The 27,744-nt window shown below is 37.5% G+C and overlaps 1 long non-coding RNA gene across 1 annotated transcript; it reads right to left on the bottom strand.

Moving 5' to 3' along the window:
- Positions 1–24,099: 24,099 nt before the first annotated feature.
- Positions 24,100–27,504, bottom strand: LOC137045384 (uncharacterized). The gene is made up of 4 exons (XR_010898759.1): positions 27,155–27,504; positions 26,796–26,884; positions 26,479–26,525; positions 24,100–24,447 (listed from the first exon to the last, which is right to left on the bottom strand). It is a non-coding gene; the product is annotated as an uncharacterized lncRNA (long non-coding RNA).
- Positions 27,505–27,744: the final 240 nt, after the last annotated feature.

Here is a 27,744-nt window from a genome sequence, read left to right on the forward strand (position 1 = left end):
AAAAAGACGCTTATTACCTTCAAGTGGCGTGATCAGGCGCCCGAAATGCTCAAAGAATTGGAAAAAAAACCTGAAAAAATACTTGCTAAATCTAAAGGCAGCGAACCAACCGTGACTTATCACAGGTCACTAATTGTAAACAGGAAAAGGATGAACCGCCAGCGCAGTTCATGAAGCGATTTATCGATGTTTGGATGAATGTTGGTGGGCTGGATTTAGATGTTAACAAGGAACACCCTATGTTCTTGTCTACTTTCATGGCTAATTGTACTCCCGCCCATCAGGATACACTAAAACATCACCTCAGTGATAGAAGTACGCTGAAAATTAAAGATGATGGAGCCAAAATTAGAAAGTTTGGGTCTGACGGGTTGTTTCAGACCCAGGGTGTCAAGAAAAATGTTGTCTGTGTTGCAGTCCGACCCCAGAATCAGGGGCAGGGCCAGAATAAGAGTAGGAAGCCAGGTAAATGTAATTATTGTCAGAAGCCAGGACATTGGTATAGGGAGTGCAGGAAGCGCATATCGGATGAACAAACCGGCGCTGTCCTAAAAATGGGGAAGAGCACACTGTCTGTGCCCATGTATGGTGCTGGACCTGGTTTTCCGGGTCCTCAGCAATATGAGCAAGCAGGGCATAGCAACTATGGCCCCCAGCGCAGTACTGGGCCTGCTTACGCCCCCCCTCCTCAAGATACAGGAAGAGGGGGGCCCAACCCATATTACCATCACTAGGGCCGCCCACAGAGCACGAACCCCAGTGACCGCTCCTGCAACGAAGCTTTATTGTCTGTCAATTTTGACTCGCCACTCAATAGTGACGTGCCAACTGTCGATTTGAATGTGAATGGCTCCATATATAGCTTCATTTTGGACACAGGGGCTACAATGTCCTCGCTGGGGTCTACCTATGAGGGACCTGTCTCTGGACAAACCATTAGCTCTGTGGGAATTGATGGGGTCCCCTTTTTAAGTCACTTAACTCCTCCTTTTCTAGTATTTTGCGCTGATGACCCTGACACTCGATTAAGACATCGTTTTGTGTTTATGGAAGGGTCCCCTTTCAACCTTTTAGGAAGGGATTTAATGTCAAAGCTGTGTTTAAGTTTATGTTTCTCTGGCTCTAAGATAACTGTCAATAGCTATGCAACAGAAAAATAGTTGTTTGATGGCAATTCATGGGTCTGTAGTTCCCCATAATTTTGCTTGCATGTCACAAACAGGGGATCAAATGTCAGACGACCTTGGGCTACCTGATCATTTATGGGCAACACATAAGAATGACACAAGGGTTTGTTGATTCACCAGCAGTCTTCACACAGGTAATCAGGGACTGCTTGTCTGATTTTAAATTGCCCACAAATTCATGGATGTTGCAGTATGCAGATGACATCCTGGTTACTGGTGAAACCGCTGCAGACTGTAGGGAGGCTACTGTCTGCCTTTTGCAGCGACTAGCTGACTGTGGTTTGAAGGTGTCAAAAAAGAAGATGTAGTTCTGCTTATCAGAAGTCAAGTATTTAGGACATGTGCTTTCAAAGGGCCAAAAGCTGTTTTTTACCAGAGCGAATAAAAATAATTGTTGACACAAAACGAACAGCCACTAAGCATGTGTTAATGGCATTCCTTGGTTTGATTAATTATTGCCGGCAGTGGATTACTGATTGCACAATTGGATGTGCTAAGAACGGGATGGGCATTGTTATTGATAATAATGGCCGCGTTTGTGTGCCAGCCTCGTGCGCTTAGTTCCTCATTTGGGAATTTCATGGTGTCACACACCGCGGCCAAAGAGGGGTATATGAGGATATGTCTAAATTATTATGCATACAAGATTAAGCAAGCAAGAAAACAAGATACGTTAGGGAGATGTGTGACATGTGCAATGAATAATACCACAAAACCAGTAGCAAAGCATCAGACTTTACTGCTACCAGATAGCCCGTTACAACAATGGCAAGTAGATTTTACGCATTTACCTAAAAAAGGTCCATATAAATACTTATTGGTATTTATTGATAAGTTTTCAAGATTGATTGAGGCTTTCCCGTGCGCTAAGGAAGATGCAAAGACAGTTGTAACACATCTAATGAGGGAAATTATACCCAGATATGGTATACCACTCGCCATTGACTCAGACAAAGGCCCTGCTTTTGGGCAGGGCCAACAGAACCATTAAGGACAAATTAAGGTATACAGTACCTCTTATTTTTCAGAATATAAAAACATTGATGGTACCCCTTATGGTTATGCATAAAAAAAAACGCTGATGGTACCCCTTATGGTTCTGCATATAAAAACGCTGATGGTACCCCTTATGTTTCAGAATATAAAAACATTGATGGTACCACTTATGGTTCTGCATATAAAAACGCTGATGGTACCTCTTATGGTTTTGCATAAAAAAACGCTGATGGTACCCCTTATGGTTCTGCATATAAAAACGCTGATGGAACCCCTTATGGTTCAGCATATAAAAACACTGATGGTACCCCTTATGGTTCAGAATCTAAAAACACTGATGGTACCCCTTATGGCTCAGCATATAAAAAACACTGATGGTACCCCTTATGTTTCAGAATATAAAAACATTGATGGTACCCCTTATGGTACTGCATATAAAAACATTGATGGTACCCCTTATGTTTCAGAATATAAAAACATTGATGGTACCCCTTATGGTTCAGCATATAAAAACATTGATGGTACCCCTTATGGTTCAGCATATAAAAACACTGATGGTACCCCTTATGGTTCAGCATATAAAAACATTGATGGTACCCCTTATAGTTTTGCATAAAAAAAAAACGCTCATGGTACCCCTTATGGTTCTGCATATAAAAACGCTGATGGAACCCCTTATGGTTCAGAATCTAAAAACACTGATGGTACCCCTTATGTTTCTGCATATAAAAACACTGATGGTACCCCTTATGGTTCTGCATATAAAAACGCTGATGGTACCCCTTATGTTTCCGAATATAAAAACATTGATGGTACCACTTATGGTTCTGCATATAAAAACGCTGATTATGTTTCAGAATATAAAAACATTGATGGTACCCCTTATGGTTATGCATAAAAAAACGCTGATGGTACCCCTTATGTTTCAGAATATAAGAACATTGATGCTACCCCTTATGGTTCTGCATATAAAAACGCTGATGGAACCCCTTATGTTTCTACATATAAAAACACTGATGGTACCCCTTATGGTTCTGCATATAAGAACACTGATGGTACCCCTTATGGTTCAGCATATAAAAACACTGATGGAACCCCTTATGGTTCTACACATAAAAACACTGATGGTACCCCTTATGGTTCCACACATAAAAACACTGATGGTACCCCTTATGGTTCAGCATATAAAAACATTGCTGGTACCCCTTATGGTTATGCATAAAAAAACATTGATGGTACCCCTTATGGTTCAGCATATAAAAACATTGATGGCACCCCTTATGTTTCAGAATATAAAAACATTGATGGTACCCCTTATGGTTCTGCATATAAAAACACTGATGGTACCCCTTATGGTTCTGCATATAAAAACGCTGATGGTACCCTTTATGTTTCAGAATATAAAAACATTGATGGTACCCCTTATGGTTCAGCATATAAAAACATTGATGGTACCCCTTATGGTTTTGCATAAAAAAAACGGTGATGGTACCCCTTATGGTTCTGCATATAAAAACGCTGATGGAACCCCTTATGGTTCAGCATATAAAAACACTGATGGTACCCCTTATGGTTCAGAATCTAAAAACACTGATGGTATCCCTTATGTTTCTGCATATAAAAACACTGATGGTACCCCTTATGGTTCTGCATATAAAAACGCTGATGGTACCCATTATGTTTCCGAATATAAAAACATTGATGGTACCACTTATGGTTCTGCATATAAAAACGCTGATGGTACCTCTTATGTTTCAGAATATAAAAACATTGATGGTACCCCTTATGGTTATGCATAAAAAAAAACGCTGATGGTACCCCTTATGGTTCTGCATATAAAAACGCTGATGGTACCCCTTATGTTTCAGAATATAAAAACATTGATGGTACCACTTATGGTTCTGCATATAAAAACGCTGATGGTACCTCTTATGTTTCAGAATATATATATTTTTTTGATGGTACCCCTTATGGTTCTGCATATAAAAACGCTGATGGTACCCCTTATGTTTCAGAATATAAGAACATTGATGGTACCCCTTATGGTTCTGCAATCTGCATATAAAAACGCTGATGGAACCCCTTATGGTTCTACATATACAAACACTGTTGGTACCCCTTATTGTTCAGCATATAAAAACACTGATGATACCCCTTATGGTTCAGCATATAAAAACACTGATGGTACCCCTTATGGTTCAGCATATAAAAACCCTGATGGTACCCTTTATGGTTCAGCATAGAAAAACACTGATGGCACCCCTTATGGTTCAGCATATAAAAACACTGATGGTACCCCTTATGGTTCTACACATAAAAACACTGATGGTACCCCTTATGGTTCAGAATATAAAATCACTGATGGTACCCCTTATGGTTCTGCATATAAAAACACTGATGGAACCCCTTATGGTTCTACATATAAATACACTGATCGTACCCCTTATGGTTCTACACATAAAAACACTGATGTTGCCCCTTATGGTTCAGAATATAAAATCACTGATGGTACCCCTTATGGTTCTGCATATAAAAACACTGATGGCACCCCTTATGGTTCAGAATATAAAAACATTGATGGTACCCCTTATGGTTATGCATAAAAAAACACTGATGGTACCCCTTATGGTTATGGAAATAAAAACACTGATGGTACCCCTTATGGTTCTGCATATAAAAACATTGATGGCACCCCTTATGGTTATGCATTTAAAAAAAACGCTGATGGTACCCCTTATGGTTCAGCATATAAAAACATTGATGGCACCCCTTATGGTTCAGCATATAAAAACATTGATGGTACCCCTCATGGTTATGCATAAAAAAACACTGATGGTACCCCTTATGTTTCAGAATATAAAAACATTGATGGTACCCCTTATGGTTCAGCATATACAAACACTGATGGAACCCCTTATGGTTCAGCATATAAAAACACTGATGGTACCCCTTATGGTTCTGCATATAAAAACTCTGATGGTTCCCCTTTATGTTTCTGCATATTAAAACGCTGATGGTACCCCTTATGGTTCTGTATATAAAAACGCTGATGGTACCCCTTATTTATCAGAATATAAAAGCGCTGATGGTACCCCTTATGGTTCTGCATATAAAAACGCTGATGGTACCCCTTATTTTTCAGAATATAAAATCACTGATGGTACCCCTTATGGTTCTGCATATAAAAACACTGATGGAACCCCTTATGGTTCTACATATAAAAACACTGATGGTACCCCTTATGGTTCAGAATCTAAAAACACTGATGGTACCCCTTATGGCTCAGCATATAAAAAACACTGATGGTACCCCTTATGTTTCAGAATATAAAAACATTGATGGTACCCCTTATGGTACTGCATATAAAAACATTGATTGTACCCCTTATGGTTATGCATATAAAAACGCTGATGGAACCCCTTATGGTTCTGCATATAAAAACGCTGATGGTACCCCTTATGGTTCTGCATATAAAAACACTGATGTTACCCCTTATGGTTCAGCATATACAAACACTGATGTTACCGCTTATGGATCAGCATATAAAAACACTGATGGTACCCCTTATGGTTCAGCATATAAAAAACACTGATGGTACCCCTTATGGTTCAGAATTTAAAAACACTGATGGTACCCCTTATGTTTCAGAATATAAAAACATTGATGGTACCCCTTATGGTTCAGAATATAAAAACACTGATGGTACCCCTTAAGGTTCAGCATATACAAACACTGATGGAACCCCTTATGGTTCAGCATATAAAAACACTGATGGTACCCCTTATGGTTCAGCATATACAAACACTGATGTTACCGCTTATGGATCAGCATATAAAAACACTGATGGTACCCCTTATGGTTCAGCATATAAAAAACACTGATGGTACCCCTTATGGTTCAGAATTTAAAAACACTGATGGTACCCCTTATGGTTCAGCATATAAAAACACTGATGGTACCCCTTATGGTTCAGAATATAAAAACACTGATGGTACCCCTTAAGGTTCAGCATATACAAACACTGATGGAACCCCTTATGGTTCTGCATATAAAAACACTGATAGTACCCCTTATGGTTCTGCATATAAAAACGCTGATCGTACCTCTTGTTTCAGAATATAAAAACATTGATGGTACCCCTTATGGTTATGCATAAAAAAACGCTGATGGTACCCCTTATGGTTCTGCATATAAAAACGCTGATGGTACCCCTTGTTTCAGAATATAAGAACATTGATGGTACCCCTTATGTTTCAGAATATAAAAACATTGATGGTACCCCTTATGGTACTGCATATAAAAACACTGATGGTACCCCTTATGGTTCTGCATATAAAAACGCTGATGGAACCCTTTATGTTTCAGAATATAAAAACATTGATGGTACCCCTTATGGTTCTGCATATAAAAACATTGATGGTACCCCTTGTGTTTCAGAATATAAAAACATTGATTGTACCCCTTATGGTTCTGCATATAAAAACACTGATGTTACCCCTTATGGTTCAGCATATAAAAACGCTGATGGTACCCCTTATGGTTCTGCATATAAAAACGCTGATGGAACCCCTTATGGTTCTGCATATAAAAACGCTGATGGTACCCCTTATGTTTCAGAATATAAGAACATTGATGGTACCCCTTATGGTTCTGCAATCTGCATATAAAAACGCTGATGGAACCCCTTATGGTTCTACATATACAAACACTGTTGGTACCCCTTATTGTTCAGCATATAAAAACACTGATGATACCCCTTATGGTTCAGCATATAAAAACACTGATGGTACCCCTTATGGTTCAGCATATAAAAACCCTGATGGTACCCTTTATGGTTCAGCATAGAAAAACACTGATGGCACCCCTTATGGTTCAGCATATAAAAACACTGATGGTACCCCTGATGGTTCTACACATAAAAACACTGATGGTACCCCTTATGGTTCAGAATATAAAATCACTGATGGTACCCCTTATGGTTCTGCATATAAAAACACTGATGGAACCCCTTATGGTTCTACATATAAATACACTGATCGTACCCCTTATGGTTCTACACATAAAAACACTGATGTTGCCCCTTATGGTTCAGAATATAAAATCACTGATGGTACCCCTTATGGTTCTGCATATAAAAACACTGATGGTACCCCTTATGGTTCTGCATATAAAAACACTGATGGTACCCCTTATGGTTCTACATATAAAAACACTGATGGCACCCCTTATGGTTCAGAATATAAAAACATTGATGGTACCCCTTATGGTTATGCATAAAAAAACACTGATGGTACCCCTTATGGTTATGCAAATAAAAACACTGATGGTACCCCTTATGGTTCTGCATATAAAAACATTGATGGCACCCCTTATGGTTATGCATTTAAAAAAAACGCTGATGGTACCCCTTATGGTTCAGCATATAAAAACATTGATGGCACCCCTTATGGTTCAGCATATAAAAACATTGATGGTACCCCTCATGGTTATGCATAAAAAAACACTGATGGTACCCCTTATGTTTCAGAATATAAAAACATTGATGGTACCCCTTATGGTTCAGCATATACAAACACTGATGGAACCCCTTATGGTTCAGCATATAAAAACACTGATGGTACCCCTTATGGTTCTGCATATAAAAACTCTGATGGTTCCCCTTTATGTTTCTGCATATTAAAACGCTGATGGTACCCCTTATGGTTCTGTATATAAAAACGCTGATGGTACCCCTTATTTTTCAGAATATAAAAGCGCTGATGGTACCCCTTATGGTTCTGCATATAAAAACGCTGATGGTACCCCTTATTTTTCAGAATATAAAAACATTTATGGTACCCCTTATGGTTCTGCATATAAAAACACTGATGGAACCCCTTATGGTTCTACATATAAAAACACTGATGGTACCCCTTATGGTTCAGAATCTAAAAACACTGATGGTACCCCTTATGGCTCAGCATATAAAAAACACTGATGGTACCCCTTATGTTTCAGAATATAAAAACATTGATGGTACCCCTTATGGTACTGCATATAAAAACATTGATTGTACCCCTTATGGTTATGCATATAAAAACGCTGATGGAACCCCTTATGGTTCTGCATATAAAAACGCTGATGGTACCCCTTATGGTTCTGCATATAAAAACACTGATGTTACCCCTTATGGTTCAGCATATACAAACACTGATGTTACCGCTTATGGATCAGCATATAAAAACGCTGATGGTACCCCTTATGGTTCAGCATATATAAAACACTGATGGTACCCCTTATGGTTCAGAATTTAAAAACACTGATGGTACCCCTTATGTTTCAGAATATAAAAACATTGATGGTACCCCTTATGGTTCAGAATATAAAAACACTGATGGTACCCCTTAAGGTTCAGCATATACAAACACTGATGGAACCCCTTATGGTTCAGCATATAAAAACACTGATGGTACCCCTTATGGTTCTGCATATAAAAACACTGATGGTACCCCTTATGGTTCTGCATATAAAAACGCTGATCGTACCTCTTGTTTCAGAATATAAAAACATTGATGGTACCCCTTATGGTTATGCATAAAAAAACGCTGATGGTACCCCTTATGGTTCTGCATATAAAAACGCTGATGGTACCCCTTGTTTCAGAATATAAGAACATTGATGGTACCCCTTATGTTTCAGAATATAAAAACATTGATGGTACCCCTTATGGTACTGCATATAAAAACACTGATGGTACCCCTTATGGTTCTGCATATAAAAACGCTGATGGAACCCTTTATGTTTCAGAATATAAAAACATTGATGGTACCCCTTATGGTTCTGCATATAAAAACACTGATGGTACCCCTTATGTTTCAGAATATAAAAACATTGATGGTACCCCTTATGTTTCAGAATATAAAAACATTGATGGTACCCCTTATGGTTCTGCATATAAAAACACTGATGTTACCCCTTATGGTTCAGCATATAAAAACGCTGATGGTACCCCTTATGGTTCTGCATATAAAAACGCTGATGGAACCCCTTATGGTTCAGCATATAAAAACACTGATGGTACCCCTTATGGTTCTACATATAAAAACGCTGATGGTACCTCTTACATTTCAGAATATAAAAACATTGATGGTACCCCTTATGGTTATGCATAAAAAAACGCTGATGGTACCCCTTATGGTTCTGCATATAAAAACGCTGATGGAACCCCTTATGGTTCTACATATAAAAACACTGATGGTACCCCTTATGGTTCTGCATATAAAAACGCTGATGGTACCCCTTATGGTTCAGAATCTAAAAACACTGATGGTACCCCTTATGTTTCAGAATATAAAAACATTGATGGTACCACTTATGGTTCAGCATATAAAAACACTGATGGAACCCCTTATGGTTCTACATATAAATACACTGATCGTACCCCTTATGGTTCAGCATATAAAAACACTGATGGTACCCCTTATGGTTCAGAATCTAAAAACACAGATGGTACCCCTTATGGTTCTACACATAAAAACACTGATGTTACCCCTTATTGTTCAGAATATAAAATCACTGATGGTACCCCTTATGGTTCAGCATATAAAAACGCTGATGGTACCCCTTATGGTTCAGCATATAAAAAACACTGATGGTACCCCTTATGGTTCTGCATATAAAAACACTGATGGTATCCCTATGGTTCTGCATATAAAAATGCTGATGGTACCCCTTATGTTTCAGAATATAAAAACATTGATGGTACCCCTTATGGTTCAGCATATACAAACACTGATGGTACCCCTTATGGTTCTGCATATAAAAACACTGATGGTACCCCTTATGGTTCTGCATATAAAAACACTGATGGTACCCCCTATGGTTCTACATATAAAAACACTGATGGCACCCCTTATGGTTCTGCATATAAAAACACTGATGGTACCCCTTATGGTTCTACGCATAAAAACACTGATGGTACCCCTTATGGTTCTACACATAAAAACACTGATGGTACCCCTCATGGTTCCACACATAAAAACACTGATGGTACCCCTTATGGTTCAGAATCTAAAAACACTGATGGTACCCCTAATGGTTCAGAATCTAAAAACACTGATGGTACCCCTAATGGTTCAGAATCTAAAAACACTGATGGTACCCCTAATGGTTCAGAATCTAAAAACACTTTTGGAACCCCTTATGGTTCTACATATGCATGTGTGTATGGATGAATGCATAGAAGTATGCATGTGTGTATGGATGAATGCATGTGTGTATGGATGAATGCATGGAAGTATGCATGTGTGTATGGATGAATGCATGGAAGTATGCATTTGTGTATGGATGAATGCATGTGTGTATGGAAGTATGCATGTGTGTATGGATGAATGCATGTATGGTCTTTTCTTTAAAACATCTTTAATAAAACATTTTAAACAAAATGTGGTCTTTTTCTTATGGATAGATGCATGAATGCATAGAAGTATGTATGTGTGTATGAATGAATGAATATATGCATCTATGCACATAATTATGCATATGTGTATGGATGAATGCATGTGTGGTCTTTTGTTTAAAACCATTTCAAAAAAACATTTTAAACAAAATGTGGTCTTTTTCTTATGGATAGATGCATGTACGGATGGATATGTATGAATGCATAAAAGTATGTATGTGTGTACGAATGAATGCATGTATGTATGAATGAATGCATGTGTGTATGAATGAATGCATGTGTGTATGAATGAATGCATGTGTGTATGAATGAATGCATGTGTGTATGGATGAATGTATGCGTGCATGGATGAATGCATGTGTGTATGGATAAATGCATGCGTGTATGGATGAATGCATGCGTGTATGGATGAATGCATGTGTGTATGTATGAATGCATGTGTGTATGGATGAATGCATGTGTGTATGGATGAATGCATGGAAGTATGCATGTGTGTATTAATCAATGCATGTGTGTATGGAAGAATGCATGCGTGTATGGATGAATTCTTCAATCATTCTTCAATAAAACATTTTAAACAAAATGTGGTCTTTTTCTTATGGATAGATGCATGTGTGTATATATGAATGCATAGAAGTATGTATGTGTGTATGGATGAATGCATGTGTGTATGAATGAATGCATGTGTGTATGAATGAATGCATGTGTGTATGTATGAATGAATGCATGGAAGTATGCATGTGTGTATGGATGAATGCATGGAAGTATGCATGTGTGTATGGATGAATCAATGGAAGTATGCATGTGTGTATGGATGAATGGATGTGTGTATGGATGAATGGATGTGTGTATGGATGAATGGATGTGTGTATGGATGAATGCATGTGTGTATGGATGAATGCATGTATGTATGCATGTGTGTATGGATGAATGCATGTGTATGGAAATATGCATGTGTGTATGGATGAATGCATGTATGGTCTTTTGTTTAAAACATCTTCAATAAAACATTTTAAACAAAATGTGGTCTTTTTCTTATGGATAGATGCATGTACGGATGGATATGTATGAATGCATAGAAGTATGTATGTGTGTACGAATGAATGCATGTGTGTAGGATGAATGCATGTGTGTACGGATCAATGCATAGAAGTATGTATGAATGCATGTGTGTATGGATGGATGAATGCATGTGTGTATGGATGGATGAATGCATGCGTGTATGGATGAATGCATGCGTGTATGGATGAATGCATGTGTGTATGGATGAATGCATGTGTGTATGGATGAATGCATGTGAGTATAGATGTATGCATGTATGGTCTTTTGTCTAAAACATTTTCAATAAAACATTTTAAAGGGGGGGGTGAAACACTCAGTTTCAGTCAATCTCATGTCAATCTTGAGTACCTATAGAGTAGTATTGCATCCTTCATATCTCTGAAAAGTCTTTAGTTTTTATTATATTTATAAAAGAAATATGGGCTGTACCGAGTCTTTCAGAAAAAAAAACGAGCGCCTGGAGGCGTATCGTGTGGGCGGAGCTAAAGAATGACGAGTGCACACAAAGCGGTGACGTGCTCAAGCGTGGAGAAGCCCATCGCTATCGATCTCAGCTAATACAGATATGATCCAGAATCATTCGGAGGCTGAAATAAATTGAACAGGAAAAACAGCAACAGCAGGACGTCCGTCTCTGTGGTATGGACTGTATTTAGTGGCCTGTCAACATTTGTGTGTCTTTACTCGCAGTTTATGAGGACATGATTCGGTTTATGGAATATTGTATGTGACTAAAACTTAACAGTATAAGCAAAACGGTTTTGCACTTTAACGTTATACAGAGAAACACAATAGAGTAACCGTTAGCGCATTTGAATGACGAAGCACGCAATCGTGTCATTTACTGATGTTTACTCACGCGATGGTAACCAACAGCACAGACATTTGAAGCAGTTTTACTCACCGGCTGCTTCCAAAGCAGGACCGAACCTTTATCGCTGGGACCGCTGTGTCAAACACACACTTCTTTGGAATGATTTGGTGAAGTCCTGACAGCAGTGACTTGGTGTGCTGAAACGTTGAAGTCGCTTGATGTCACAGATAGGAATAAAGTGGAACGCGGCGGGAGTGTATGGGTGTGCATTTCCTCTCTCTCGCTCTAGTCACGCGCGCGCACCCTACCGGGAGAAGAGCCCGTACGGCCCGTACAAGGACCCTCCGTTCTATTAACGTCAAGTAGAACCATACTCGAAAAAAACTCTCAGAAACTTGTGAGAAACCAGAAGGAGTATTTTTGACACAGAAATACTCCATCAAACATCCAACATTAGTTTTTGAAACTTTGTCTATGTTTAGGATGGGAATCCAAGTCTTTAAAAGTGTAAAAAGCTCAGTATGCATGAAACAGCATTTCACCCCCCCTTTAAACAAAATGTGGTCTTTTTCTTATGGATAGATGCATGTACGGATGGATATGTATGAATGCATAGAAGTATGTATGTGTGTATGGATGAATGCATGCGTGTATGGATGAATGCATGCGTGTATGGATGAATGCATGCGTGTATGGATGAATGCATGCGTGTATGGATGAATGCATGCGTGTATGGATGAATGCATGCGTGTATGGATGAATTACATGCGTGTATGGATGAATGCATAGAAGTATGTATGTGAGTATGAATGAATGCAAGTAAGTATGGATGTATGCATGTATGGTCTTTTGTTTAAAACATCTTCAATAAAACATTTTAAACAAAATGTGATCTTTTTCTTATGGATAGATGCATGTAAGGATGGATATGTATGAATGCATGCAAGCATGCATGTATGTATGGACTTTGCAAGTGTGCATGTATGGATGCATGTGTGTATGTATGAATGCAAGTAAGTATGGATACTTACTTGCATGCATACACACATGCATACTTGCATGCATACTTGCAAAGTCCATACATACATGCATGCTTGCATGCATTCATACATATCCATCCTTACATGCATCTATCCATAAGAAAAAGATCACATTTTGTTTAAAATGTTTTATTGAGATAAGCAAAATACCATACATCTATACATACTTGTATGCATTCATAAAATATCATCATTATATTATTATTATATTAATGGTCTTATGGATATAAGCGTGTATGGATATAAGGATGGTTATGTATGTATGAATGAATAGATGTATGTAAGCAAGTATGAATGTATGTATCATACTAGCATCCATTTATACATACACACATGCACGGATTCATGAATAGTTCTGGTGCCAGATAAGCTCTTCAGGTGATCATGAAACAGCATCCAATGTCACTGTTTGGATGGATGCGTGCATGAATGCATGTATGGTCTTTTGCTTGAAAAATTCTCATTAACTTATTTTAACCAAAATGTGGTCTTTTTCTTATGGATGTATGTGTATAAATTAAATCATGCATGTTGGTGGGGATGCATTTATGTGTGTATGCATGGATGGATGGATAGATGGATGCATGTGTGGTGCTAAAAACCTTCTCAAAATTGTTTTTTTAACAATAAAGTATGTTTTTTTTCTTATGTTTATATGTATACATGTGTGTATAAATTAATGGATTTATGTATGCATGCGTGTATGGAAGAATGGATGGATGCATGTGTTTTCTTTTGCTTAAAACATTCTCAATAAAACATTTTTAACAACAAAGTGTGGTCTATTTCTTGTGTATGGATGGATAAATGTATGTATAAATGAAATCATGCATGGATGTCAGTGGTGGAGGAAGTACTGAATCTAAGTAAAAGTAAAAGTACAAATAACCAGAGATATATTTACTTTAGTCAAAGTACCACAATGACAACCCTACTAAAGTCAAAAATACCTGATTATACATGTACTTTAAAGCTGCAGTCCATAAATTTTTGCGCTCTAGCGCTTAATAAACAGAACTGCACGTATCTTGCAAAATGCCGTAAAAAGTAAAATGTACTTTTAATACTTAAAGCTGCTGTCCGTAACTTTTTTTGTGTTCAAGATTTACAAATATTATACAATGACAATGTACAACATGAATCCATCTTCCAAACCGTGTTTTTGTCTTGCCCTGAATCATTATGGTACACTTATAAAAAGTGTTTATATTGGGACTATTTCAGACCAGACTGGTAGGTATAGCTGCGGAGGAGCACAGTCCCTGCGTGACTCGCCTTAGACATAAACAGAGAGAAGTAGCTCCGGCTGCAATGTAAGATAATTTATTCTCATTCATTTTTATTGAAGATGGTTGTGTTATTGAGCATCTAAGACTTATTTTAAGTTTCATTTACAGCCATTTGCGTTGGCTTGCATTAGTCATTTGCGGCGATGCGTGCAGCGCCATCATATCTATCTGACTACAACATATATAGCCCATATTGTGACACACAATGACATTTTCATGTTTGAAAGTCTGTAGGTTAACACAAATGGAGATAGGCCTAATTGTAATAATAAAAAACAACATAATTATCGATTTTGAAATATTAAACCAGTCAATACAGAACAAAATATTCTGTAGCCTTTTGCCGTCAATATGGATATGGTATGGGCCGGCTACTGCCGACGTTGTCTTTGCTGTATCAATGGGCAATATATTTATATTTAACATGAAGTATAGGGCTTCCCTGTACATTAATAGCAGCAGACGCCCCGCGGATGACACGCAACAGAAACGCCACGCTCACACTACGCTTGCAGTGTGTCTCCGGCCTTAACTCTAGCAGCTGCGCTGAAGAAACGCGCGCTGCTGCTGCTGGCGCGGACTCTGAACCTATGCTCTGAACACTGTGCGAGCCATCTTGACAGTCGCGTTAGCTATTATGGTCTTGTGTTTTTTCCACCAGCGCAGAACTCATTGTTCCTTTTAATTGATAAAATAAATTTAAACGAAGGAGAAGCCTAAAAAAAGGCCCGAAGCCCGGCCCGCGTTTTAGGCATGACGTGAAAATTGGCCCGAAGCCCGGCCCGAGGGGCGTAAAAAAGTCGGGGCCCGTCGGGCTCGGGCATAAATGCAGCACATCGTGTATAGAGTCGGTGGGCGGGGCCATAATGACGATGGCCGAGTTGCGTTTGCGTGCTTCTAGTAAACACGGGAACTGGCGAACGGCGGGTCTTTTGAATCAGCTTTGACCGCGACTCTGGAAGACTTGGAGTTAAGCTTTTCTCTGAGAAAAGAACAAAGAGCGGCACTGAAGTCATTCTTAAAAAGGGAAGATGTGTTTGGAGTTTTGCCGACCGGATACGGCGAAGGTTTAATCAGTCAGCGACCTCTGCTTCACCTTCGTTGCTCTGGTTGGTGTAGCGGTATCCTATCGCGTGCAGAGGGAGTTTGACAGACAACCGTTTATCCGCCCCTCAGTTTGAGCTGTCAACGGGGAGTTTCCAGACCAAACATCTTGATGTGGGTCTGGCTTGTCAGGCTTAGTTGTCTGCTGTATTTGCTTATTATTTATTAAATCCAGGCAACTGATTGATAAATCATTGATTAAAATCGAAATACAAATGCAATTTATACAAATGAAAGTCACTTTAAAGGTTTTCAACAAAACTTAAGTGTTCAAAATCATCTGTCCCCCATGTCTTCTGACATATTGCGCATCTTATGATGTGTCCTGTTCACTTTTCATAATCAATGTAGATTAAGTAAAAATAAAATTATAATATTTAAACATATGAACCCAAATATGTGTTTTAATGGCTACAATACAGAGAAATGTCATGTCGAAGCAGGATTTGAGTGCACGAGTGGAGCTTCACTCACATGCTCTGGTAAGGTAGGCAGCTCTTCGCGGTCATTTTTTTTTTCCTGTCGCTGTGCACTGGCTCTTTTTATTTCCTATATAACAGTGTAAATAGCTCAATAACCCTTTTATTTAAATGTTTAATGTAGGCCCTAGTCCATTGCATAACGATTGCAAGAAGGATCAATAATGTAAAAAATATGATGAGCAGTCAAATGTCCCGGTGTGTGTGCTTTGTAGAGTTGACATGTTTTATAGACTTGAAATTGTTTCTTATTCAAATGTGGTGACTGAGCCTTATAGGGCTCTGATTGGGTCAAAGATTAGCATTCTCAAATCTTTGGTAGCAACATACATCTATGGCAACAAAACTTCACTGGTGAGACAAATGTGTGACGGGCGGTCAGGAAGACGTTTTGGCAGGGGGAACTGATCAGAAAATGTAAAGAAAATTTAACAGAACTTTGTAGAAATGTAGTAGAGTAGAAAGTAGGGATGGGCATTCGATTAAAATGTCTTATTCGATCGTCGGTAGAATTAACAATCAACTATTGATTATTCATTAATCTTTTTTATAATAAAAATTATTATTTAACTTTTATAATTCAAAAATGCAATGAATACAAAAATGCAACGTGTTTTTCCTCGATGAGACCTTTATTATGAGATCAACTTGTGGCAGACAGTATGTTCAGTTAGCCAAACCGAACATATGTTCGCGTGCATATGCGTTTCTGCGTGGCATTTTCTAATGTCTTTGCACACCAGAAGCATGTCTGACGCAGTGTTGCTGCTGCTATTGATGTACAGGAAAGGCCTATAGCCTACTTCATGTTCAACATAAATATATAGACTACTCATACAGCACATTGATGGCAAAATATATACCGAATATTTCTTTCTGTCACAGGTGCAATATTTCAAAATCGATAATTATGTTTTTTTTCTATGACAAATACGCCTATATCTGCATTTATATTAACCTAGAGACTTTCAAACATCAAATGTAATGTATTAATGTGGGTTCGTGTCAAAATGACATAAACATATTCTATTTTGTCCAGAAACGCTTTCAACACGCGTGTCGCGTAAAAATAGGCATCGGTTCTCCAGCATGCACGCGTTCGGCACGGCACGGCTTCTGCATGAGACGCACGTCATGAAGGCAGTGTGCAAACTCTAACCTGTTGACCGAAATAAAAACCGAGACGCCATGCACAGGTACCTCCGTGATAACTTTTCCAACAGAATGCACCGCAGCCGACATTAACCAGGGACGGATGCACTTTCTTTAAGCGGTAACGTTAGATCATTTGACTCGTGGTCATGTTGTACTCCTTATACACGGCATCGCAATGTTTGTGGTGAAATATTTCGTTTTTTAAATCATTACGGCCCCACGCCACACTTCGCCGTATTGCACCCTGGTGGTGGTAAAATGTTTAATTGCTGCCACACAGTGAAATTCATTTAATTGCTTCAAGACTCACACTACAACCTGCATAATAAAAAATGCATTTGATTAATCGAGAACAAATTAACGGGATCGACGAAATTCCTAACGATCAACTATCAATCGTCGATTAATCATGCCCATCCCTATAGTAGAAAGTATAATAATTGCTGCAAAATGTAACAAAGTAAAAAGTATGCACTATTGATTCTACTTAAAATACATATACTTTGTTACATTCCACTACTGGTCCATATGCATGCATGCATCTATCTACATATATTGGTTTTATCAAGCCACTATTGAAGTTTGCCTACAAACTTTACTATCTAGTTGGGTTCAGAGTAAGCTGGGGTATAGGGATAAGTACAGGGCATAGTTAGTAACTCTCAGGACAGATAACCAGAAGGTTACTGGTTAATAAACTGCAAGGAACAAGTCTTGAACCTTTAGCATTTATCAAGAAAGTTAACCTGAGGCAAATCTGCAAGTCACGTTGGATACCAGCGTCTAATAAATGTTTGCTTATTGAAGCATGTATGCCATTCAAAAAAATATTTTTGCTCATTCAAGGAACACTCCAAACAACACTATGTTACGTTTAATTCTGAATTAATTAGCATTGACCATGTATAAACTAATTATCCCAAATCTAAAACCCAAGATACTCATTAACAAATGATATTATCATCAAAATCATATCATTGAAATAATAATGACTCCAATAGATTAGAAATGCTTCCTCCTCAGTGTCTGTTGGTGGGTCTGCCCACACAGAAAACCACCATTAGAATTCCATTAGCGGCTAAACCAGACCACAACTAATTACTGTACAGCTCAAATTTCTCACTTGTTGGGTTTTTCTGTACATTTTTTTATGAGATCCCATCATAGCATTTCCTTGCACATCAGTGCATTCATATTCCTCTGTGTTTTTATAAAATGCCAGGCTTCCTGTGTGTCAAGAGCAGAAAGGAAATATTGAGATGATCACATCCATCCATAACTATCTGTCCAAGGATACAGGGGAAACTGAAGATTTCGCTGTCAAATCATCTTATGCAAGCCTGTGTCAGTAAGTTTATTAAATGCTACTTTTATGTGCAATCTGCAAAAATGATTTCAGTTATTTCACGTTTTACAGCATACAACAGGAAAATAACCAAAATCCAAAGAAATAGAGTAAACAATAGGATAAAAACTACTTATTTCCGTGTTTTTCCCACAAAATTACATTTAATTATGTACGAAACTCATATTACTCTTTCTCCTGCTCTTCAACCTAAACACACACACACGTACACGGCCGGTTTACACCTGGTCACTTCATGTGTTTTCTCTCTGACTGGATAGCGATCCGATCATGAAAAGATTACAGGTGTAAATCAGGGTTTCTGCAGGTTTCATCAAGTCAAATTAAGGAATTTTTAAGACCATTATGAATTAAATTTAAGACCAATATCACAATTTAAAAAAAAAACATTTTTATAAAAAATAGGCTCTATAAAAAAAAAATCTAAATGACTGATTTTGTGGTGGTAGATTTTCCTGCTTAGAGTGGGAAATATGACCAAAGTCTTTTGGGTCCTGCACACCGTGCGATTTTTCAAAATCCTTAGCGAATGTGGTTTTTTAGACTGTACGAGCATGATCCTCGATATAAGCCATGTCACACTGTAGGAGCTCAGTTGTCATTAATGTCAGACTGAACGATAGTCAAGACGCGCTAAAAACGGATGCATGCAAGAAAACTCGTCCAGTTTTATATCATCAATGAATGACGCATTCGGTGACGGTGAGCTGCATTACACGCGGGACTGAAATACTGGCTACAAATAAATCTCTAGCTCTCGTTTTGGTCCTAGTTTGTCTTGAAAAAGCGAGATATTTGACTGTCGTCGTAGGAGAAGTCACATTGCAGGATTGTGTGCCAAATCTTCTGACACTGCCAGAATTTTGTCTGAAGTAAAATTTAATCGCAGCGCTCATTAATCGGCTGCCGGTGAACATGTCAAAATAATGACCAAAGACATCAGATTTTAGCCTAGGATCAGATGAATCTTTTAGGATTTGTCTCAGGCCAAATCGTGGGCAAAATCACACAGTGTGCACCCGGCTTTACAGTAGACCACAGCAATAAGCAATTACTTAAAGTTCTCAAGTAATCAAGTAAACAGACAGTAAAAAATAAGAACTTACAAACAAATGACAAGACAAATAAATACAACAAAGATACAGATTCAAACAGTGCTTTAAGTTTAAGTACTGTTTTCCCCCATTGTTGTTTGATTAACATTAATGACTGACTTCAGACCTACAGTAATGTGCAGATCCAACACTGACACACGTCTTCCAATCTTGTTCAGTCAAGACATAACCACCAATATGGACAGGCGTAATAATGTGTGAATGTGATCGTTCAAGAGCAATAAGCCTAAAAATCAATCTGTGTGTCAGAACCGAATCATACTTTTTATTTGGTCATTCATCCACCGTGTCATCGCTTTGCCTGGTCCTTGGCGCTTATGCGAGACGGCAGGAGAAAAATTAGATGATTTGCCTTCGCTCCCACAATCGTGGAACTGGAAGAACCGGAGAATTATTAGCTGACGAATAAAATCAGTTTTATGTGTCTGTGGTACAATAAGAAAGAAATCGTCTGTAATATACGATACACGTTGGTCTCAGTTGTAATAGAGCAAACTATATTTAGACTAAGTAATGAAAGAACTACAACACCCCGGAATAAAAAACAAACACACACACACACACACACACACACACACACACACACACACACACACACACACACACACACACACACACACACACACACGCTGTGGGAGCATTTCAATGAGCAGTAGTGCTAGGATTACATAAACATAGAAAAATTAAGACTAGGGATGGGCATTTTTCAAAAATATTGTATTCGAAAATTTGGGTTCATAAAAAACACATATTCGAACCTTTGTATTTAAATAACGTTATTTAGCAAAAATGAGAACGATTTTTTTTTTAATTCATTAAATTGACAATTTCTGAACACGCGTACATTATATCTTAAGGATCTTTCAGTTAAAAACATTAAACAATGTGTAAACTAAAAATATATGCCTAAAGAACTAAAGCATTATAAACTCAAGCAGCGCGAGAAGGGAAAAAAAAGGCTAATAAAGCAGACTGCGCCAGTTATCGTATAAAACGCACATACACTCGAGTCGGTACGGTTATTGTGTTCATATTATTTTTATGTAATTCCAAACATCGCGAGGAAGAAGACAACATGTGATCAAATACAACCAACATAACATGCCACCACAGCGCTATCCAGTGGATTGTAATTATAACGGCATCTTTTAGTGGGATTTATCATGGACTAATTTATCATTTAACATTTACGGAGTAATGACCGTTTAAATATTTATGCATTCCCTAATTAAGACCTGTTTAAAATTATTTAGGACCTAAAATTTGATGTTGAAATTTGACTTTTTTACTTTTTAAGACCCCGCAGCAGAAACCCTGTAAATGCCCTCCGAAACACATTCGAGGCCGATTGAAATCCGATCTCTCAAACCAGGAGGTGGTTTGGACCGCATTCCACATGAAACTCAACCAGACCAAATGCATCTGGTTGATGAAACCACATACCAGTATGTACATTTTGCTCCTCCCAACAATGCTAAAAAAAAAGTTGTGAGAGCATATTATAGGCTATATGAAGTTATAATATGACATGACAGCGCTATTGCCGCAGTATCTCTTCATCAAGCCAACGCACAAACTACCACAAATCGCAGTTGCTCAACACACAATCATCTTCATTTAAAGAAGACAAAATGATCTTACAAGTGCTGTTGCCTCACTCTCTCCTACTGTAGTCTCTGATCTTGAATTTAGCTGATGATTTATAAAATCTCTCTCATAACTCACTGCACTACAGTTTTTCTGAAGTGCTAAAACACTAAACCTCATTCTCTGAACCAAATTCTCAATAGCCTAAACCAATTTGTCAAACAATGAAGGCTTGGGTTTAGATGCGTAAGAAATTAGTCCTTCACACAACAGCATTTTAAAGACAAAACCTGACCAATGTCTTAAAATAAATCATGTGAACAATGTTTTGAGGTGTGGTAACCGTAGTATAAGCAGAATAATTGATTCCAGGCCGTTGAATTATTACAAAATAATGCGGAGTGCTTTGTGTGGGTGACCGCATTACCACCTCGGGTGTGCATTATTTTTCGAATATTTCAACGGCCTGCTGTCAACCATACCTGACTTACAATATGATAATTTAATCAAAAGTTAAACTTATATCTTTTGAGTACTGTCAGAGCATGGTGCCGATGACACTTTAAACTCATTCTTTAGCTCTTAAACAAAAAAAACAGCTATACAAATATATGATGGAGAGATCAACAGTATTATTTCAAAATATACGCAGCTACGTCAATAGTTTTCCCAAATCGGTCAGCTCATTAAGTTCTAGTTTATATGCAAAATTACATTTGCAAGGTCCACACTGATTGATTCCTCAGAGATTTCCATCTACACCATATATGAACGACACATATTTGAGCAGACCTTCTTATCAGGACTTAATCATTTTAAACAATTATCAAACAAACCAACAAAACAATAGTAGAAAAATCAATCAATAACCCATAAATGAGGTCAATCACAGAAAGTCTTATCAGTGGAACTACATTTCACTTACACAAACAACTATCAAAGTCAAAGCGCTTTAGAGTAGACTATTAGTGGTTACAGTCAAACATCACTTACAAACTGAGCAGCAAACCAGCCTCTCAGGGCAGAGTAGAAACACAAGGCCACCATGCTGTCCTCTGTCTTACTCTACTACTGCCTCATCTTTTTTTCATCACACCCATAAAGCACACCGCCCCCTGGTGGTGAGGAAGAAATCTCACTGTTACACATAGGATTTCATAACAATATGCCAATGTATATGTAAACTTTAGCATTCTATATCAAAATGGCTGATATGTGAGGGTAACGTTCAACTCGGCATGCTGCACCGAATCTTAATCTTTTTGCATTAAGCAAAATGTTTTCATATCTCCTGACCACCAGGTAGCCCTGCACTGAAACTGTTCAGGTAGTATCAGGTAATGGTTGTCACAACACACGCCAAGTTTGGTCAGAATATGCTAAAGCGCATCAAAGATATAGCCTCACGTTAATTTTGGCACACATTTAGTTGAATTGGTTTACATTTTATTCATGAACGGTTTGACGAAATCACCTTCAATTCCATAACTTTATGGTCTGAAGATGATCTGGTAAAATGTTCGTGAAAATTGTAGCAACAGTCAAAGAGGTTTTCAAATGGGCATAGGCTAGGCAATCGAATCAGAAGAAAATATTTTTTTGTTTCTAATCCTTGGTTCAAAAGTTAATATAAACGTGAGTGCAATTTTAGACAGTTGGTGGCGCTAGAGCGATTGAGTTAGAAACTCTAAATTTGCTTTGGTGACAGTTCAGACTGTCCTTTATCAATGTGCCAAATATCATAACTTTCCTGCAAGTGGGTCTATGGGCTGCCATACACTCAAGAGTGGAAGAAGAAGAACAGTAACAATTAGTGCTTGGCCCCTAAAAAATATGGTTACATTTTTCCCAACTTTTTAAGTTATACATCATTTCGATGAGTTTCCTAGTTGGGGTGTCCCATAACTGAAGCAGTGAAGGGTTGGAAATTATTTATTTTGCAAAAGCTATTTCTTACCAGTCTTATACATTTGCCCACTGCATTTGATACATATTGCACATTTTTACAAAAACAATAAGTACACTGTAAAACCCAACAAGTTACGGTAACTCAAACCATTTGAGGAAACCGATTGCTTCAAACCAATTAAGTTTTAAAACCATTAAGTATGAGTACTGAAAACTCATATACATTGAGTTAAATTAACTCATATTTTAGTGTTGTTTAAGTGTTAAAACTTATATTTTAGTGTTGTGTTGATCAATTATTAAGAGTAAACTGAACTTAAAGATTTTAAGTTAATTTTATTAATTCAGTTTGAATTCAGGTAACAAATCTAACTAAGTCTTAACAACTACATGGTTACTTAAATGGTTTTAGGAAACAGATTGCGGCAAATGGTTTAAGTTCATCAAACTCAAAGTGATTAAGTTACATAAGACTAAGCACAAGCTAACATTAGTACAAAATGAAGACAGAACAGGAGGGTATTTTTAAGTAATTTATTGAAATATAACATTTACATCATAAATACAGTATGCCATATGTTCACAAATATAACTAGACAAAAAATATTAGACTTTTTCACCAAATAAAACAGCACAAACATGTTTAAAAAAGTCATAACATTTAAATAACAAAACATATAAAATAAAAAAAATTATGTAAAAAGGTACGTTTCCTCAAAAAGCAAAAGCACTGTATGATCTTTAATGTACTCTAAGTGTATTGCACTGACCGAAGACTTGGCAGACATCACCACCTCATCTTTAAAGACAATCAAAGCATCCAGTGGGTTTAAAGGTAACGTTCCCTCTTCCTCCTCGACAGTAAGGATGGTGACTGTTGGCTTCTGCACCTGGTCAAGCTCCTTTTTCTATATGCATTGGAAAAAAAGTTTGTATGTCACCACATATAAAAATAACCCTTGTCAGGGCAGACACCATATTTCAATTTTCATAAATAAAAAAAACGTTGTTATAAGGAACGGATTATTGTTGATTTAATTGGGCGTGTGCTTATTTAAAACCCTGTAGTTCAATTTTGTAAAGATGTTAAGTTGTTTGTCAGCAAGGTTTAATTGGGGGAAAAACATTTTCAGGGGTGTATCAGCCGAATGTTCTAGACCTTGAATTGAATGACGAATTGAATAGAATTGAATTCAAGCGATAATGCACACATTGCAAAACATTTGTTTTTTCATGTCAGTATGTCATAAATAGAAAGAGGCAACAGTTTACTGTCAAAGATTTGTCGCTCACATCACGCCGCATCCAGTGTAGACAACATAACGGACTATAAGGGGCTCTTTTGTCCTGTCGCGCTGCTCACATCCGGTGTAGACAAGGTGAAACAAGACCGATTAGATTAACAAATTTTAAATGGATAATGGCAAGACATCCTTGGTGTAAATTACGTTCTTCTTTCAGATTAATATAATCAGAGCGGTATTAATAAATGTCCTGGTTAATCCAAGCATTATAATGGCAGTAAATGGCTGTCCAAAATTTGAAGCCAAAAAAGTGCATCTATTCATTATAAAAGTAATCCACATGACTCTGGAGGGTTAATAAAGTACTTCCGAAGTGAATCGATGGGTTTATATAAGAAAAATATCCATATTTAACTCGTTATAAAATAAGAAAATAACTAGTTTCCAGCGCAACGATTACGTCGGATATAGCGTAAAAAAGCATAACAGCCACGGCGTTGACGGCGGACGCAGCGTAAAAAACATAAATGATGTGACGATGATGTCGGGCGTTGCACAAGCGTTTTGAATCACGAGAGGATATTTTTCTTACACAAACCCATCGATTTAATTCAGAAGGCCTTTATTATTCCCCTGGAGCCGTGTGGAGCACTTTTAAAATGGATGGATGCACTTTTTTGGGCTACAAATTTTGGGCTGCCATTATAAAGCTTGGACGAGCCAGGACACGTATTAATATAACTCTGATTGTATTCGTCTGAAAGAAGAATGTCATTTACACCAAGGAGGACTTGAGGGGGGGAGTAAATCAGGGTGAACGATTCCTTTAAGCTTGAGCTGAGATTGGTTTATTATGTGTCAAATAAGCTTTTGCTGTGCTCAATGTATATGCTAATGAAAGCCTAAATTAAACGTTTTGAAGACTAGATTTTCAATGGACAGATTAATAAAATTCTTATGTGTTTGGAACAATATGAGGGTTGGTAATTTATGAATCATGACTGAATTTGTATTGGCAAGTGGACTATACATTTAAGACAACTTGAATGATCAACTATCAGTCACTGTAACCACACAATGCATTTATGCTGGTGGCAGCTGAAAGGTTAACATGTTGCTAAATAAATGTAATGTAGTTTTGACATGTGTCCTACCTTGTGTCTTGAAAACATCTCCTGACTCTTCCTTTTAAATAGTAACAGACCTGCCAGGATCGTAGTTTTTTTTATGATTCATGACAAGACTTCTTTCAACCACTGCAAATCTAGCATTGCCAATTACCTTACACCTTTACAAACCCAAGGCAACTTCAGGATAACTGCCAGTGAAAATATAACACACGAAATGTTTCTGTTTATATTAGGAAAGCCGACTATAACAACAACTTTCAAGACTTGACCAGTATTCTCCTGAAGCAATACAACATGACTTTGAATGATAGACAGACTGGACTTTGGACTTTAAGCCTTTAAAAAAAATCATATTGCTTCAGAAGACTTACAAGTTGTGCTAAAAGACATTTATGGTCATAATTACGTTTGCAAAAATAGCAATTCATTCAAAAATTAAAATTGAAGAACAAACTTATATTTGTATGAACATTATGTAACTGTTCATAACGTTATCATTTGCATTTTGCACAGTAACATTACAAAATTCCATTGATTTGTTCAATGTTAATTCTAACTTACTTACTCATAGAATTGTAGCCACGTTGCTGCCATTGCACCTTCGTCTTTGCTCTGAAAAGATTTAAAAGCATGGCAACAATGTGTTAGTGTGAGTTTCAAATGAGAAAACGTCATGAGAAACAAATAACAGTTTAAAATTTTATCTAACGTTAGCAAAACAGGATCTAAAATGCTCCTCAAGTCACTTTGTTCACCCCGGAGCTTCAGCTGCTTTAGTCAAATTAACTAGCATCACATATGATAGAGGAAACTCGAATTTGATTAACAATACATTTAAAACGGTTGTAATATAAGGAATGCGTGAGTTTGCATTAACGTTACCTTTTGCTTTAACATAGTTACCGTCACTGTGGCACGAGAGACGTGGAAAGATGGCCAGCTGTCTCTAAAGCCAGCGTTTATCTGTCCGACTGTGAGAAAGCACAAACATATATTTTTTAATTCCCCGCTGACAAACTGCAGTGTAAAACAGCATAATTAACTCCAAACGTGTACATTACCGTTGATAACACTGGTGCAATAGCGCATTTGCTCCTAATGTTAGATTGTTTGCTGGCTAACTTTACACACAACATTACTGAGCTGGTTAATCTTCGGATAAACATAAAAGAGGTACGAAAATAACACTGAAAACGTTCAAACATGAGCGAAATATGAATAAATAAGTTTGAAACGCTTACCTTTTGTTTTTCTTGACTGTAGCGCGAGCCGTCCTGCTGTGACTGGACTGAAGGAGGGAAAATGGTGCGGTTTTTGTTACCTCGGAAACTCACTGGGATGATACTTTGACATGACTAAATGTAATGACTTTAAAAGAGCTTAATGTAAGACTGTAGGCTTAATATGAGGTAGATTAATGTATATACTATTGTTTATTTATTTATTTTATCAGCTTTTAGTTATTTAATTGGCCATAGATGTAAAATACTAGATTAAATAAATATCTGTAACTTAAACCATTAGAGTTAAAAAGTTTTAGTAACTTATTTAGATTGAGGTTTGCTTACAATAATACATTTTTGAGTTAACATCACACATATTTGTTAAGTTGAATTAACTTTTTTGGTAACATTAAGTAAAATGAACTTATTTCATTTAGTGAATTTCACTGTTAGGTTTTAGTATCGGGCAATTTATATCATATTGCAAAATAGCAAGCATTCAAAACTAAACGACTTTACAAGTAGGATCTTCTGACAAGCACTTGAAGGCAGCAAAAGACTAGATGAGTTTCATCTGTGTAAACACAGGAGAATGACTGCATATCGCT

This window comes from Pseudorasbora parva, chromosome 17, assembly GCF_024679245.1.
Source record: "Pseudorasbora parva isolate DD20220531a chromosome 17, ASM2467924v1, whole genome shotgun sequence".
In the NCBI taxonomy this organism is placed as follows: Eukaryota; Metazoa; Chordata; class Actinopteri; order Cypriniformes; family Gobionidae; genus Pseudorasbora; species Pseudorasbora parva.